A 15,209-nucleotide genomic window follows, 5' to 3' on the forward strand; every position below is an offset into this window, starting at 1 on the left:
GAGGTGAAGTGTTGAATGGGGTACAGTGTGTGTGAGGAGGTGGGGAGTTGGATGGGGTACAGTGTGTGTAAGGAGGTGGGGAGTTGGATGAGGTACAGTGTGTGTGAGGAGGTGGGGAGTTGGATGAGGTACAGTGTGTGTAAGGGGGTGGGGAGTTGGATGAGGTACAGTGTGTGTGAGGGTGGGGGAGTTGGATGGGGTACAGTGTTTGTGAGGAGGTGGTGAGTTGGATGGGGTACAGTGTGTGTGAGGAGGTGGGGAGTTGGATGGGGTACAGTGTGTGTGAGGAGGTGGGGAGTTGGATGAGGTACAGTGTGTGTGAGGGTGGGGAGTTGGATGGGGTACAGTGTGAGTGAGGGTGGGGAGTTGGATGGGGTACAGTGTGTGTGAGGGGTGGGGAGTTGGATGGGGTACAGTGTGTGTGAGGAGGTGGGGAGTTGGATGGGGTACAGTGTGTCTGAGGGGGTGGGGAGTTGGATGGGGTACAGTGTGTGTGAGGGGGTGGGGAGTTGGATGGGGTACAGTGTGTGTGAGGGGGTGGGGAGTTGCATGTGGTACAGTGTGTGTGAGGGTGGGGGGAGTTGGATGAGGTACAGTGTGTGTGAGGAGGTGGGGAGTTGGATGAGGTACAGTGTGTGTGAGGGTGGGGAGTTGGATGAGGTACAGAGTGTGTGAGGAGGTGGGGAGTTGGATGGGGTACAGTGTGTGTGAGGAGGTGGGGAGTTGGATGGGGTACAGTGTGTGTGAGGAGGTGGGGAGTTGGATGGGGTACAGTGTGTGTGAGGAGGTGGGGAGTTGGATGGGGTACAGTGTGTGTGAGGAGGTGGGGAGTTGGATGGGGTACAGTGTGTGTGAGGGGGTGGGGAGTTGGATGAGGTTCAGTGTGTGTGAGGAGGTGGGGAGTTGGATGAGGTACAGTGTGTGTGAGGAGGTGGGGAGTTGGATGGGGTACAGTGTGTGTGAGGGGGTGGGGAGTTGGATGGGGTACAGTGTGTGTGAGGGGGTGGGGAGTTGGATGGGGTACAGTGTGTGTGAGGGGGTGGGGAGTTGGATGGGGTACAGTGTGTGTGAGGGTGGGGAGTTGGATGAGGTGCAGTGTGTGTGAGGGGCTGTGGAGTTGGATGGGGTACAGTGTGTGTGAGGGGGTGGAGAGTTGGATGGGGTACAGTGTGTGTGAGGGGGTGGGGAGTTGGATGGGGTACAGTGTGTGTGAGGGTGGGGAGTTGGATGAGGTACAGTGTGTGTGAGGGGGTGGGCAGTTGGATGGGGTACAGTGTGTGTGAGGAGGTGGGGAGTTGGATGAGGTACAGTGTGTGTGAGGGGGTGGGGAGTTGGATGGGGTACAGTGTGTGTGAGGGTGGGGAGTTGGATGAGGTACATTGTGTGTGAGGGTGGGGGGTTGGATGAGGTACAGTGTGTGTGAGGGGGTGGGGAGTTGGATGGGGTACAGTGTGTGTGAGGAGGTGGGGAGTTGGATGAGGTACAGTGTGTGTGAGGGTGGGGAGTTGGATGGGGTACAGTGTGTGTGTGAGGGGGTGGGGAGTTGGATGTGGTACAGTGTGTGTGAGGAGGTGGGGAGTTGGATGAGGTACAGTGTGTGTGAGGGGGTGGGGAGTTGGATGGGGTACAGTGTGTGTGTGAGGAGGTGGGGAGTTGGATGAGGTGCAGTGTGTGTGAGGAGGTGGGGAGTTGGATGGGGTACAGTGTGTGTGAGGGGGTGGGGAGTTGGATGGGGTACAGTGTGTGTGTGAGGAGGTGGGGAGTTGGATGAGGTACAGTGTGTGTGAGGAGGTGGGGAGTTGGATGGGGTACAGTGTGTGTGAGGAGGTGGAGAGTTGAATGGGGTATAGTGTGTGTGTGAGGAGGTGGGGAGTTGGATGAGGTACAGTGTGTGTGAGGAGGTGAAGTGTTGAATGGGGTACAGTGTGTGTGAGGGTGGAGAGTTGGATGGGGTACAGTGTGTGTGTGAGGAGGTGGGGAGTTGGATGAGGTACAGTGTGTGTGAGGAGGTGGGGAGTTGGATGAGGTACAGTGTGTGTGAGGAGGTGGGGAGTTGGATGGGGTACAGTGTGTGTGAGGGTGGCGAGTTGGATGAGGTACAGTGTGTGTGTGAGGAGGTGGGGAGTTGGATGGGGTACAGTGTGTGTGAGGAGGTGAAGTGTTGGATGGGGTATAGTGTGTGTGTGAGGAGGAGGGGAGTTGGATGGGGTACAGTGTGTGTGAGGGGGTGGGGAGTTGGATGGGGTACAGTGTGTGTGTGAGGAGGTGGGGAGTTGGATGAGGTACAGTGTGTGTGAGGAGGTGGGGAGTTGGATGGGGTAAAGTGTGTGTGTGAGGGGGTGGGGAGTTGGATGAGGTACAGTGTGTGTGAGGAGGTGGGGAGTTGGATGGGGTACAGTGTGTGTGAGGAGGTGAAGTGTTGGATGGGGTACAGTGTGTGTGTGAGGAGGTGGGGAGTTGGATGAGGTACAGTGTGTGTGAGGGGGTGGGGAGTTGGATGAGGTACAGTGTGTGTGAGGGTCGGGGAGTTGGATGGGGTACAGTGTTGGTGAGGAGGTGGTGAGTTGGATGGGGTACAGTGTGTGTGAGGAGGTGGGGAGTTTGATGGGGTACAGTGTGTGTGAGGGGTGGGGAGTTGGATGGGGTACAGTGTGTGTGTGAGGGGGTGGGGAGTTGGATGGGGTACAGTGTGTGTGAGGAGGTGGGGAGTTGGATGAGGTACAGTGTGTGTGAGGAGGTGGGGAGTTGGATGAGGTACAGTGTGTGTGAGGGTGGGTAGTTGGATGGGGTACAGTGTGAGTGAGGGTGGGGAGTTGGATGGGGTACAGTGTGTGTGAGGGGGTGGGGAGTTGGATGGGGTACAGTGTGTGTGAGGAGGTGGGGTGTTGGATGAGGTACAGTGTGTGTGAGGAGGTGGGGAGTTGGATGAGGTACAGTGTGTGTGAGGGTGGGGAGTTGGATGGGGTACAGTGTGTGTGAGGAGGTGGGGAGTTGGATGAGGTACAGTGTGTGTGAGGAGGTGGGGAGTTGGATGAGGTACAGTGTGTGTGAGGAGGTGGGGAGTTGAATGGGGTACAGTGTGTGTGAGGGGGTGGGGAGTTGGATGGGGTACAGTGTGTGTGAGGGTGGGGCGTTGGATGGGGTACAGTGTGTGTGAGGGGGTGGGGAGTTGGATGAGGTACAGTGTGTGTGAGGGGGTGGGGAGTTGGATGGGGTTCAGTGTGTGTGAGGGGGTGGGGAGTTGGATGAGGTACAGTGTGTGTGAGGGGGTGGGGTGTTGGATGAGGTACAGTGTGTGTCAGGAGGTGGAGAGTTGGATGGGGTACAGTGTGTGTGTGAGGGTTGGGAGTTGGATGAGGTATAGTTTGTGTGAGGAGGTGGGGAGTTGGATGGGGTACAGTGTGTGTGAGGAGGTGGGGAGTTGGATGGGGTACAGTGTGTGTGAGGGGGTGGGGAGTTGGATGAGGTACAGAGTGTGTGAGGAGGTGGGGAGTTGGATGGGGTACAGTGTGTGTGAGGAGGTGGGGAGTTGGATGGGGTACAGTGTGTGTGAGGGGGTGGGGAGTTGGATGAGGTACAGAGTGTGTGAGGAGTTGAAGTGTTGGATGGGGTACAGTGTGTGTGTGAGGAGGTGGGGAGTTGGATGAGGTACAGTGTGTGTGAGGGGGTGGGGAGTTGGATGAGGTACAGTGTGTGAGAGAGGGTGGGGAGTTGGATGGGGTACAGTGTGTGTGAGGAGGTGGGGAGTTGGATGGGGTACAGTGTGTGTGTGAGGGTTGGGAGTTGGATGAGGTATAGTTTGTGTGAGGAGGTGGGGAGTTGGATGTGGTACAGTGTGTGTGAGGGGGTGGGGAGTTGGATGGGGTACAGTGTGTGTGAGGAGGTGGGGAGTTGGATGGGGTACAGTGTGTGTGAGGAGGTGAAGTGTTGGATGGGGTACAGTGTGCGTGTGAGGAGGTGGGGAGTTGGATGAGGTACAGTATGTGTGAGGGGGTGGGGAGTTGGATGAGGTACAGTGTGTGTGAGGGGGTGGGGAGTTGGATGGGGTACAGTGTTTGTGAGGAGGTGGGGAGTTGGATCGGGTACAGTGTGTGTGAGGAGGTGGGGAGTTGGCTGGGGTACAGTGTGTGTGAGGGGGTGGGGAGTTGGATGAGGTACAGTGTGTGTGAGGGGGTGGGGAGTTGGATGGGGTACAGTGTGTGTGAGGGTGGGGAGTTGGATGAGGTACAGAGTGTGTGAGGAGGTGGGGAGTTGGATGGGGTACAGTGTGTGTGAGGAGGTGGGGAATTGGATGGGGTACAGTGTGTGTGAGGAGGTGGGGAGTTGGATGGGGTACAGTGTGTGTGAGGAGGTGGGGAGTTGGATGGGGTACAGTGTGTGTGAGGAGGTGGGGAGTTGGATGGGGTACAGTGTGTGTGAGGGGGTGGGGAGTTGGATGAGGTTCAGTGTGTGTGAGGAGGTGGGGAGTTGGATGAGGTACAGTGTGTGTGAGGAGGTGGGGAGTTGGATGGGGTACAGTGTGTGTGAGGGGGTGGGGAGTTGGATGGGGTACAGTGTGTGTGAGGGGGTGGGGAGTAGGATGGGGTACAGTGTGTGTGAGGGGGTGTGGAGTTGGATGGGGTACAGTGTGTGTGAGGGTGGGGAGTTGGATGAGGTGCAGTGTGTGTGAGAGGGTGGGGAGTTGGATGGGGTACAGTGTGTGTGAGGGGGTGGGGAGTTGGATGGGGTACAGTGTGTGTGAGGGGGTGGGGAGTTGGATGGGGTACAGTGTGTGTGAGGGTGGGGAGTTGGATGAGGTACAGTGTGTGTGAGGGGGTGGGCAGTTGGATGGGGTACAGTGTGTGTGAGGAGGTGGGGAGTTGGATGAGGTACAGTGTGTGTGAGGAGGTGGGGAGTTGGATGAGGTAGTGTGTGTGAGGGTGGGGAGTTGGATGGGGTACAGTGTGTGTGAGGAGGTGGGGAGTTGGATGAGGTACAGTGTGTGTGAGGAGGTGGGGAGTTGGATGAGGTACAGTGTGTGTGAGGAGGTGGGGAGTTGAATGGGGTACAGTGTGTGTGAGGGGGTGGGGAGTTGGATGGGGTACAGTGTGTGTGAGGGTGGGGCGTTGGATGGGGTACAGTGTGTGTGAGGGGGTGGGGAGTTGGATGAGGTACAGTGTGTGTGAGGGGGTGGGGAGTTGGATGGGGTTCAGTGTGTGTGAGGGGGTGGGGAGTTGGATGAGGTACAGTGTGTGTGAGGGGGTGGGGTGTTGGATGAGGTACAGTGTGTGTCAGGAGGTGGGGAGTTGGATGGGGTACAGTGTGTGTGTGAGGGTTGGGAGTTGGATGAGGTATAGTTTGTGTGAGAAGGTGGGGAGTTGGATGGGGTACAGTGTGTGTGAGGAGGTGGGGAGTTGGATGGGGTACAGTGTGTGTGAGGGGGTGGGGAGTTGGATGAGGTACAGAGTGTGTGAGGAGGTGGGGAGTTGGATGGGGTACAGTGTGTGTGAGGAGGTGGGGAGTTGGATGGGGTACAGTGTGTGTGAGGGGGTGGGGAGTTGGATGAGGTACAGAGTGTGTGAGGAGTTGAAGTGTTGGATGGGGTACAGTGTGTGTGTGAGGAGGTGGGGAGTTGGATGAGGTACAGTGTGTGTGAGAGGGTGGGGAGTTGGATGAGGTACAGTGTGTGAGAGAGGGTGGGGAGTTGGATGGGGTACAGTGTGTGTGAGGAGGTGGGGAGTTGGATGGGGTACAGTGTGTGTGTGAGGGTTGGGAGTTGGATGAGGTATAGTTTGTGTGAGGAGGTGGGGAGTTGGATGGGGTACAGTGTGTGTGAGGGGGTGGGGAGTTGGATGGGGTACAGTGTGTGTGAGGAGGTGAAGTGTTGGATGGGGTACAGTGTGCGTGTGAGGAGGTGGGGAGTTGGATGAGGTACAGTATGTGTGAGGGGGTGGGGAGTTGGATGAGGTACAGTGTGTGTGAGGGGGTGGGGAGTTGGATGGGGTACAGTGTTTGTGAGGAGGTGGGGAGTTGGATCGGGTACAGTGTGTGTGAGGAGGTGGGGAGTTGGCTGGGGTACAGTGTGTGTGAGGGGGTGGGGAGTTGGATGAGGTACAGTGTGTGTGAGGGGGTGGGGAGTTGGATGGGGTACAGTGTGTGTGAGGGTGGGGAGTTGGATGAGGTACAGAGTGTGTGAGGAGGTGGGGAGTTGGATGGGGTACAGTGTGTGTGAGGAGGTGGGGAATTGGATGGGGTACAGTGTGTGTGAGGAGGTGGGGAGTTGGATGGGGTACAGTGTGTGTGAGGAGGTGGGGAGTTGGATGGGGTACAGTGTGTGTGAGGAGGTGGGGAGTTGGATGGGGTACAGTGTGTGTGAGGGGGTGGGGAGTTGGATGAGGTTCAGTGTGTGTGAGGAGGTGGGGAGTTGGATGAGGTACAGTGTGTGTGAGGAGGTGGGGAGTTGGATGGGGTACAGTGTGTGTGAGGGGGTGGGGAGTTGGATGGGGTACAGTGTGTGTGAGGGGGTGGGGAGTAGGATGGGGTACAGTGTGTGTGAGGGGGTGTGGAGTTGGATGGGGTACAGTGTGTGTGAGGGTGGGGAGTTGGATGAGGTGCAGTGTGTGTGAGAGGGTGGGGAGTTGGATGGGGTACAGTGTGTGTGAGGGGGTGGGGAGTTGGATGGGGTACAGTGTGTGTGAGGGGGTGGGGAGTTGGATGGGGTACAGTGTGTGTGAGGGTGGGGAGTTGGATGAGGTACAGTGTGTGTGAGGGGGTGGGCAGTTGGATGGGGTACAGTGTGTGTGAGGGTGGGGAGTTGGATGAGGTACATTGTGTGTGAGGGTGGGGAGTTGGATGGGGTACAGCGTGTGTGAGGAGGTGGGGAGTTGGATGAGGTACAATGTGTGTGAGGGTGGGGAGTTGGATGGGGTACAGTGTGTGTGTGAGGGGGTGGGGAGTTGGATGTGGTACTGTGTGTGTGAGGAGGTGGGGAGTTGGATGAGGTACAGTGTGTGTGAGGGGGTGGGGAGTTGGATGGGGTACAGTGTGTGTGTGAGGAGGTGGGGAGTTGGATGAGGTGCAGTGTGTGTGAGGAGGTGGGGAGTTGGATGGGGTACAGTGTGTGTGAGGGGGTGGGGAGTTGGATGGGGTACAGTGTGTGTGAGGGTGGGGCGTTGGATGGGGTACAGTGTGTGTGAGTGGGTGGGGAGTTGGATGAGGTACAGTGTGTGTGAGGGGGTGGGGAGTTGGATGGGGTTCAGTGTGTGTGAGGGGGTGGGGAGTTGGATGAGGTACAGTGTGTGTGAGGGGGTTGGGAGTTGGATGAGGTATAGTTTGTGTGAGGAGGTGGGGAGTTGGATGGGGAACAGTGTGTGTGAGGAGGTGGGGAGTTGGATGGGGTACAGTGTGTGTGAGGGGGTGGGGAGTTGGATGAGGTACAGAGTGTGTGAGGAGTTGGGGAGTTGGATGGGGTACAGTGTGTGTGAGGAGGTGGGGAGTTGGATGGGGTACAGTGTGTGTGAGGGGGTGGGGAGTTGGATGAGGTACAGAGTGTGTGAGGAGTTGAAGTGTTGGATGGGGTACAGTGTGTGTGTGAGGAGGTGGGGAGTTGGATGGGGTACAGTGTGTGTGAGGGGGTGGGGAGTTGGATGAGGTACAGAGTGTGTGAGGGGGTGGGGAGTTGGATGGGGTACAGTGTGTGTGTGAGGAGGTGGGGAGTTGGATGAGGTGCAGTGTGTGTGAGGAGGTGGGGAGTTGGATGGGGTACAGTGTGTGTGAGGGGGTGGGGAGTTGGATGAGGTACAGTGTGTGTGAGGGGGTGGGGAGTTGGATGGGGTACAGTGTGTGTGAGGGGGTGGGGAGTTGGATGAGGTACAGTGTGTGTGAGGAGGTGGGGAGTTGGATGGGGTACAGTGTTTGTGAGGAGGTGGGGAGTTGGATCGGGTACAGTGTGTGTGAGGAGGTGGGGAGTTGGCTGGGGTACAGTGTGTGTGAGGGGGTGGGGAGTTGGATGAGGTACAGTGTGTGTGAGGGGGTGGGGAGTTGGATGGGGTACAGTGTGTGTGAGGGGGTGGGGAGTTGGATGAGGTACAGTGTGTGTGAGGAGGTGGGGAGTTGGATGGGGTACAGTGTGTCTGAGGGGGTGGGGAGTTGGATGGGGTACAGTGTGTGTGAGGGGGTGGGGAGTTGGATGGGGTACAGTGTGTGTGAGGGGGTGGGGAGTTGCATGGGGTACAGTGTGTGTGAGGGTGGGGGGAGTTGGATGAGGTACAGGGTGTGTGAGGAGGTGGGGAGTTGGATGAGGTACAGTGTGTGTGAGGGGGTGGGGAGTTGGATGAGGTTCAGTGTGTGTGAGGGTGGGGAGTTGGATGGGGTACAGTGTGTGTGTGAGGGGGTGGGGAGTTGGATGAGGTTCAGTGTGTGTGAGGAGGTGGGGAGTTGGATGAGGTTCAGTGTGTGTGAGGAGGTGGGGAGTTGGATGAGGTTCAGTGTGTGTGAGGGGGTGGGGAGTTGGATGAGGTACAGTGTGTGTGAGGGTGGGGAGTTGGATGGGGTACAGTGTGTGTGAGGGGGTGGGGAGTTGGATGGGGTACAGTGTGTCTGAGGGGGTGGGGAGTTGGATGGGGTACAGTCTGTGTGAGGGGGTGGGGAGTTGGATGGGGTACAGTGTGTGTGAGGGGGTGGGGAGTTGCATGGGGTACAGTGTGTGTGAGGGTGGGGGGAGTTGGATGAGGTACAGTGTGTGTGAGGGGGTGGGGAGTTGGATGGGGTACAGTGTGTGTGAGGAGGTGGGGAGTTGGATGGGGTACAGTGTGTGTGAGGAGGTGGGGATTTGGATGGGGTACAGTGTGTGTGCGGAGGTGGGGAGTTGGATGGGGTACAGTGTGTGTGAGGAGGTGGGGAGTTGGATGGGGTACAGTGTGTGTGAGGGGGTGGGGAGTTGGATGGGGTACAGTGTGTGTGAGGAGGTGGGGAGTTGGATGGGGTACAGTGTGTGTGAGGGTGGGGAGTTGGATGAGGTACAGAGTGTGTGAGGAGGTGGGGAGTGGGATGGGGTACAGTGTGTGTGAGGAGGTGGGGAATTGGATGGGGTACAGTGTGTGTGAGGAGGTGGGGAGTTGGATGGGGTACAGTGTGTGTGAGGGTGGGGAGTTGGATGGGGTACAGTGTGTGTGCGGAGGTGGGGAGTTGGATGGGGTACAGTGTGTGTGTGAGGGTTGGGAGTTGGATGGGGTACAGAGTGTGTGAGGAGGTGGGGAGTTGGATGAGGTACAGTGTGTGTGAGGAGGTGGGGAGTTGGATGGGGTACAGTGTGTGTGAGGGGGTGGGGAGTTGGATGGGGTACAGTGTGTGTGAGGGGTTGGGGAGTAGGATGGGGTACAGTGTGTGTGAGGGGGTGTGGAGTTGGATGGGGTACAGTGTGTGTGAGGGTGGGGAGTTGGATGAGGTGCAGTGTGTGTGAGAGGGTGGGGAGTTGGATGGGGTACAGTGTGTGTGAGGGGGTGGGGAGTTGGATGGGGTACAGTGTGTGTGAGGGGGTGGGGAGTTGGATGGGGTACAGTGTGTGTGAGGGTGGGGAGTTGGATGAGGTACAGTGTGTGTGAGGGGGTGGGCAGTTGGATGGGGTACAGTGTGTGTGAGGGTGGGGAGTTGGATGAGGTACATTGTGTGTGAGGGTGGGGGGTTGGATGAGGTACAGTGTGTGTGAGGGGGTGGGGAGTTGGATGGGGTACAGTGTGTGTGAGGAGGTGGGGAGTTGGATGAGGTACAGTATGTGTGAGGGTGGGGAGTTGGATGGGGTACAGTGTGTGTGTGAGGGGGTGGGGAGTTGGATGTGGTACAGTGTGTGTGAGGAGGTGGGGAGTTGGATGAGGTACAGTGTGTGTGAGGGGGTGGGGAGTTGGATGGGGTACAGTGTGTGTGTGAGGAGGTGGGGAGTTGGATGAGGTGCAGTGTGTGTGAGGAGGTGGGGAGTTGGATGGGGTACAGTGTGTGTGAGGGGGTGGGGAGTTGGATGAGGTACAGTGTGTGTGAGGCTGTGGGGAGTTGGATGAGGTACAGTGTGTGTGAGGAGGTGGAGAGTTGGATGGGGTACAGTGTGTGTGAGGAGGTGGAGAGTTGGATGAGGTACAGTGTGTGTGAGCAGGTGGGGAGTTGGATGGGGTACAGTGTGTGTGAGGGGGTGGGGAGTTGGATGAGGTACAGTGTGTGTGAGGGTGGGGAGTTGGATGGGGTACAGTGTATGTGAGGGTGGGGAGTTGGATGAGGTACAGTGTGTGTGAGGGGGTGGGGAGTTGGATGAGGTACAGTGTGTGTGAGGAGGTGGGGAGTTGGATGGGGTACAGTGTGTGTGTGAGGGTGTCGATTTGGATGGGGTACAGTGTGTGAGAGGTGGTGAGAAGTTGGATGAGGTACAGTGTGTGTGAGGGGGTGGGGAGTTGGATGGGGTACAGTGTGTGTGAGGAGGTGGTGAGTTGGATGGGGTACAGTGTGTGTGAGGAGGTGGGGAGTTGGATGGGGTACAGTGTGTGTGAGGGGTGGGGAGTTGGATGGGGTACAGTGTGTGTGTGAGGGGGTGGGGAGTTGGATGGGGTGCAGTGTGTGTGAGGAGGTGGGGAGTTGGATGAGGTACAGTGTGTGTGAGGAGGTGGGGAGTTGGATGAGGTACAGTGTGTGTGAGGGTGGGTAGTTGGATGGGGTACAGTGTGAGTGAGGGTGGGGAGTTGGATGGGGTACAGTGTGTGTGAGGGGGTGGGGAGTTGGATGGGGTACAGTGTGTGTGAGGAGGTGGGGAGTTGGATGAGGTACAGTGTGTGTGAGGAGGTGGGGAGTTGGATGAGGTAGTGTGTGTGAGGGTGGGGAGTTGGATGGGGTACAGTGTGTGTGAGGAGGTGGGGAGTTGGATGAGGTACAGTGTGTGTGAGGAGGTGGGGAGTTGGATGAGGTACAGTGTGTGTGAGGAGATGGGGAGTTGAATGGGGTACAGTGTGTGTGAGGGGGTGCGGAGTTGGATGGGGTACAGTGTGTGTGAGGGTGGGGCGTTGGATGGGGTACAGTGTGTGTGAGGGGGTGGGGAGTTGGATGAGGTACAGTGTGTGTGAGGGGGTGGGGAGTTGGATGGGGTTCAGTGTGTGTGAGGGGGTGGGGATTTGGATGAGGTACAGTGTGTGTGAGGGGGTGGGGTGTTGGATGAGGTACAGTGTGTGTCAGGAGGTGGGGAGTTGGATGGGGTACAGTGTGTGTGTGAGGGTTGGGAGTTGGATGAGGTATAGTTTGTGTGAGGAGGTGGGGAGTTGGATGGGGTACAGTGTGTGTGAGGAGGTGGGGAGTTGGATGGGGTACAGTGTGTGTGAGGGGGTGGGGAGTTGGATGAGGTACAGAGTGTGTGAGGAGGTGGGGAGTTGGATGGGGTACAGTGTGTGTGAGGAGGTGGGGAGTTGGATGGGGTACAGTGTGTGTGAGGGGGTGGGGAGTTGGATGAGGTACAGAGTGTGTGAGGAGTTGAAGTGTTGGATGGGGTACAGTGTGTGTGTGAGGAGGTGGGGAGTTGGATGAGGTACAGTGTGTGTGAGGGGGTGGGGAGTTGGATGAGGTACAGTGTGTGAGAGAGGGTGGGGAGTTGGATGGGGTACAGTGTGTGTGAGGAGGTGGGGAGTTGGATGGGGTACAGTGTGTGTGTGAGGGTTGGGAGTTGGATGAGGTATAGTTTGTGTGAGGAGGTGGGGAGTTGGATGGGGTACAGTGTGTGTGAGGGGGTGGGGAGTTGGATGGGGTACAGTGTGTGTGAGGAGGTGAAGTGTTGGATGGGGTAAAGTGTGCGTGTGAGGAGGTGGGGAGTTGGATGAGGTACAGTATGTGTGAGGGGGTGGGGAGTTGGATGAGGTACAGTGTGTGTGAGGGGGTGGGGAGTTGGATGGGGTACAGTGTGTGTGAGGAGGTGAAGTGTTGGATGGGGTACAGTGTGCGTGTGAGGAGGTGGGGAGTTGGATGGGGTACAGTGTGTGTGAGGGGGTGGGGAGTTGGATGAGGTACAGTGTGTGTGAGGGGGTTGGGAGTTGGATGGGGTACAGTGTGTGTGAGGGGGTGGGGAGTTGGATGAGGTACAGTGTGTGTGAGGAGGTGGGGAGTTGGATGGGGTACAGTGTGTCTGAGGGGGTGGGGAGTTGGATGGGGTACAGTGTGTGTGAGGGGGTGGGGAGTTGGATGGGGTACAGTGTGTGTGAGGGGGTGGGGAGTTGCATGGGGTACAGTGTGTGTGAGGGTGGGGGGAGTTGGATGAGGTACAGAGTGTGTGAGGAGGTGGGGAGTTGGATGAGGTACAGTGTGTGTGAGGGTGGGGAGTTGGATGAGGTACAGAGTGTGTGAGGAGGTGGGGAGTTGGATGAGGTACAGTGTGTGTGAGGAAGTGGGGAATTGGATGGGGTACAGTATGTGTGAGGGGGTGGGGAGTTGGATGGGGTACAGTGTGTGTGAGGAGGTGGGGAGTTGGATGGGGTACAGTGTGTGTGAGGGGGTGGGGAGTTGGATGGGGTACAGTGTGTGTGAGGAGGTGGGGAGTTGGATGGGGTACAGTGTGTGTGAGGAAGTGGGGAGTTGGATGGGGTACAGTGTGTGTGAGGGGGTGGGGATTTGGATGGGGTACAGTGTGTGTGAGGAGATGGGGAGTTGGATGGGGTACAGTGTGTGTGAGGGGGTGGGGAGTTGGATGAGGTTCAGTGTGTGTGAGGAGGTGGGGAGTTGGATGAGGTACAGTGTGTGTGAGGAGGTGGGGAGTTGGATGGGGTACAGTGTGTGTGAGGGGGTGGGGAGTTGGATGGGGTACAGTGTGTGTGAGGGGGTGGGGAGTAGGATGGGGTACAGTGTGTGTGAGGGGGTGTGGAGTTGGATGGGGTACAGTGTGTGTGAGGGTGGGGAGTTGGATGAGGTGCAGTGTGTGTGAGAGGGTGGGGAGTTGGATGGGGTACAGTGTGTGTGAGGGGGTGGGGAGTTGGATGGGGTACAGTGTGTGTGAGGGGGTGGGGAGTTGGATGGGGTACAGTGTGTGTGAGGGTGGGGAGTTGGATGAGGTACAGTGTGTGTGAGGGGGTGGGCAGTTGGATGGGGTACAGTGTGTGTGAGGGTGGGGAGTTGGATGAGGTACATTGTGTGTGAGGGTGGGGGGTTGGATGAGGTACAGAGTGTGTGAGGAGGTGGGGAGTTGGATGAGGTACAGTATGTGTGAGGGGGTGGGGAGTTGGATGAGGTACAGTGTGTGTGAGGGGGTGGGGAGTTGGATGGGGTACAGTGTTTGTGAGGAGGTGGGGAGTTGGATCGGGTACAGTGTGTGTGAGGAGGTGGGGAGTTGGCTGGGGTACAGTGTGTGTGAGGGGGTGGGGAGTTGGATGAGGTACAGTGTGTGTGAGGGGGTGGGGAGTTGGATGGGGTACAGTGTGTGTGAGGGGGTGGGGAGTTGGATGAGGTACAGTGTGTGTGAGGAGGTGGGGAGCTGGATGGGGTACAGTGTGTCTGAGGGGGTGGGGAGTTGAATGGGGTACAGTGTGTTTGAGGGGGTGGGCAGTTGGATGGGGTACAGTGTGTGTGAGGGGGTGGGGAGTTGCATGGGGTACAGTGTGTGTGAGGGTGGGGGGAGTTGGATGAGGTACAGTGTGTGTGAGGAGGTGGGGAGTTTGATGAGGTACAGTGTGTGTGAGGGTGGGGAGTTGGATGAGGTACAGAGTGTGTGAGGAGGTGGGGAGTTGGATGGGGTACAGTGTGTGTGAGGAGGTGGGGAATTGGATGGGGTACAGTGTGTGTGAGGAGGTGGGGAGTTGGATGGGGTACAGTGTGTGTGAGGAGGTGGGGAGTTGGATGGGGTACAGTGTGTGTGAGGAGGTGGGGAGTTGGATGGGGTACAGTGTGTGTGAGGGGGTGGGGAGTTGGATGAGGTTCAGTGTGTGTGAGGAGGTGGGGAGTTGGATGAGGTACAGTGCGTGTGAGGAGGTGGGGAGTTGGATGGGGTACAGTGTGTGTGAGGGGGTGGGGAGTTGGATGGGGTACAGTGTGTGTGAGGGGGTGGGGAGTAGGATGGGGTACAGTGTGTGTGAGGGGGTGTGGAGTTGGATGGGGTACAGTGTGTGTGAGGGTGGGGAGTTGGATGAGGTGCAGTGTGTGTGAGAGGGTGGGGAGTTGGATGGGGTACAGTGTGTGTGAGGGGGTGGGGAGTTGGATGGGGTACAGTGTGTGTGAGGGGGTGGGGAGTTGGATGGGGTACAGTGTGTGTGAGGGTGGGGAGTTGGATGAGGTACAGTGTGTGTGAGGGGGTGGGCAGTTGGATGGGGTACAGTGTGTGTGAGGGTGGGGAGTTGGATGAGGTACATTGTGTGTGAGGGTGGGGGGTTGGATGAGGTACAGTGTGTGTGAGGGGGTGGGGAGTTGGATGGGGTACAGTGTGTGTGTGAGGAGGTGGGGAGTTGGATGAGGTGCAGTGTGTGTGAGGAGGTGGGGAGTTGGATGGGGTACAGTGTGTGTGAGGGGGTGGGGAGTTGGATGGGGTACAGTGTGTGTGAGGGTGGGGCGTTGGATGGGGTACAGTGTGTGTGAGGGGGTGGGGAGTTGGATGAGGTACAGTGTGTGTGAGGGGGTGGGTAGTTGGATGGGGTTCAGTGTGTGTGAGGGGGTGGGGAGTTGGATGAGGTACAGTGTGTGTCAGGAGGTGGGGAGTTGGATGGGGTACAGTGTGTGTGTGAGGGTTGGGAGTTGGATGAGGTATAGTTTGTGTGAGGAGGTGGGGAGTTGGATGGGGTACAGTGTGTGTGAGGAGGTGGGGAGTTGGATGGGGTACAGTGTGTGTGAGGGGGTGGGGAGTTGGATGAGGTACAGAGTGTGTGAGGAGGTGGGGAGTTGGATGGGGTACAGTGTGTGTGAGGGGGTGGGGATTTGGATGAGGTACAGAGTGTGTGAGGAGTTGAAGTGTTGGATGGGGTACAATGTGTGTGTGAGGAGGTGGGGAGTTGGATGAGGTACAGTGTGTGAGAGAGGGTGGGGAGTTGGATGGGGTACAGTGTGTGTGAGGAGGTGGGGAGTTGGATGGGGTACAGTGTGTGTGTGAGGGTTGGGAGTTGGATGAGGTATAGTTTGTGTGAGGAGGTGAAGTGTTGGATGGGGTACAGTGTGCGTGTGAGGAGGTGGGGAGTTGGATGGGGTACAGTGTGTGTGAGGAGGTGAAGTGTTGGATGGGGTACAGTGTGCGTGTG

General features: G+C 57.7%; 1 protein-coding gene across 1 annotated transcript in view; it reads right to left on the reverse strand.

The window, feature by feature from the left end:
- Window positions 1–15,209, reverse strand: part of LOC139262239 (serine/threonine-protein kinase PAK 4-like) — a 159,599-nt gene that overhangs the window by 78,680 nt on the left and 65,710 nt on the right. The gene's annotated exons all lie outside the window — the stretch shown is intronic.

This window comes from Pristiophorus japonicus, chromosome 4 (genome assembly GCF_044704955.1).
Source record: "Pristiophorus japonicus isolate sPriJap1 chromosome 4, sPriJap1.hap1, whole genome shotgun sequence".
NCBI lineage: Eukaryota > Metazoa > Chordata > Chondrichthyes > Pristiophoridae > Pristiophorus > Pristiophorus japonicus.